This window comes from Hyperoodon ampullatus (assembly GCF_949752795.1).
Source record: "Hyperoodon ampullatus genome assembly, chromosome: 9".
NCBI lineage: Eukaryota > Metazoa > Chordata > Mammalia > Artiodactyla > Ziphiidae > Hyperoodon > Hyperoodon ampullatus.
In genome coordinates, this window is record NC_136922.1 from 14,692,428 (window position 1) to 14,694,700 (window position 2,273).

The window sequence follows — 2,273 nt, forward strand, 5'->3', positions numbered from 1 at the left end:
CAGTGTTGAATTACCACAGACAGCATTATTCTAATCCTATTTCCAATTTTTAAAAAAGGTCATACACTGGTTATTTTCCAACATTCACACCATTTTGGCAGACTAGACAATTAACTGGATTTTATCTCACTACAAATTCTTTTCTCTTCCTCCTCTTGCTCCAGGTTAAAGTAGGACAATGAGGCATTTCCCCATTCATTTAGATAAAAATATGAGCAACACCTACACACACCACTTAAGAGCACCCAGAATGGTGACAGAATATCTTGGCAGAAATTGTACACCCAACCCTAATATGTTACGTCCTAAAAAATCAGTAGACCCTTTTTTACATGATCGAGAAGCTCAGTGATTCTGGCCATAACAGGGACATCACAGATTCCACAGTGACCCCATCCCTCTTTCCATCTTTGTCAGAGATTCCATGGCACAGGGATTTGCAGTGAACCTCATAGGTCTGGTCCCACTCAGATAAACACCCCAGCACATTCCCACCTTCTACCTGTCCAGCCAGGGCATGAATGGGTCAGCTCAGGACAAGGCAGGGTGAGTACCTGTCCTGCCTAATGGTGCTAACACAGCTCTGAGTTCCTCTCCTGCTGGGGAGCACTTCTCTCCTGTTTTCTGCCCTGCGGTTGAACAAAAGGAAGCAGTCACCTGCCTGGACTTGGCTCCAGAGCTTTGTACAGGGAAGTGTCAATCAGGATGGGCCATAGTTTTAGGGACAGGGTTGCTGGACCTCATCTCCCCACAGAGGTGCCATGATCACGTCATCTGTAGTATAGGTGACACTGTCTGCATGGAGAGTCTGGGGCATCTCCAATGAGGAGCAAATCTTATCCCCAGTGCAAATCACCCTCATCCATGTCTGGGGATTAGTGACAACTCCTGGCAATTATTGAGAAGATCTACATGAGCAGCTGAGAAAAGGGCACAGAAAGTTTTTTATGTTCCCAGTTGGAGAATCCAAGTTTAGAACGAAAGTCATAACTGGGGGGAGGGGACACTCAAAGTGCACCAGGGGCTCCCTTCACTGTGTTTCCCATTGGGCATTTTCTTTCATGGTCTCACTTTTCCAAACTGTTCCAAAGACTCTTCACCCTGATCATTAGCATACCATCTGAAGGCTGGACTTTCCCCTGAGATTAAGTTCCACAACCCTTGATATTTATGGTTTCAGGTCTGTTTAATCTGGAAAATACCTCCTTTGAAGCCAGTGTCTCCTTCCTCAAAATCCTCAGGTCTCTGTTGTGTCCACATGACTCTGTAAGGAGATCACAATTTGTTCTAAGACACACACGGATCTCTGTCTTTGAGTCTCTCATTGGACCACCAGCCTGTCCTTGTGTTCTGGGCAGTTATTGCCAGAAAGAGAACATTCTTTGAGAACAGCAGAAGGCACAGTGTGGGGAGAGAAGACATCTCCATTTCTCAAACTCACAGTCCAGAAGCCAAGATCTGGAGTCAGTTGAGTCTTCCCTTGTCAATGCACAGATTCTCTCCAAACGCCCACATCCCATTCTTGGCTGGACCCCACGTCCACCTCCCAGTAATGGCGGCCAGAGGTGAACAGAGGGAATCCCAGGACACAAGTTGTATGGTTGAATCTCTCAGGTCAGGACCTTTTCTTCTGCTTGAAAAACCCACAACAGACAGTTTTCAGGTCCTGAGAAATGATGAGGTACTTGTTGGGTGTGTCAACATCCAAGGTCACATCCACTTGGAACTTCCACATCCTTGGGTTCATCTGGAGGACAGCTCTCAGCTGGGGCCCTAACTCCTTAACCTTTGAAACCAGAGCTCAGAGCTTGAGGGCACACCTGAGGTCATTCTTTTGTGAGACCACAGAGCAGTTGGGGCACAATAAACCCCTCCCCATCAGGCTCCTTCTGCAGTGAATCGAAGCACTGGAAGCAGCAGACATATTCACATTTCAGGTACATGGGGTTTTCAAGATAAGTCAGGCAAACCATACATTTACTTGCTTCTTTAAAGTGTTCAGCCATGGGTCCTCTTTGCTCAACTAGGTCCAGCTGCTTCCCCTGACATCTCAGTTCTAGGCATTTTCCTATGGAAATGCCACTGTGCTATTTGAATGCCTTCTTAATTATAAGTCAAAAAGAGCACAGTGATCTATTATCAAAAAATATTTTTTTTAAAAAAGATGTTGGGGGTAGGAGTTTATTAATTAATTAATTTATTTTTGCTGTGTTGGGTCTTTGCTTCTGTGGGAGGGCTTTCTCTAGTTGTGGCAAGCGGGGGCCACTCTTCAT

General features: G+C 45.7%; 1 pseudogene across 1 annotated transcript; it reads right to left on the reverse strand.

Moving 5' to 3' along the window:
• Positions 1 to 1,321: 1,321 nt before the first annotated feature.
• LOC307057956 (ret finger protein-like 4A-like protein 1) lies at positions 1,322 to 2,006 on the reverse strand (annotated as a pseudogene). Its single transcript has one exon. The product of its transcript is annotated as a ret finger protein-like 4A-like protein 1 (transcript).
• Between the last annotated feature and the right edge of the window lie 267 nt (positions 2,007 to 2,273).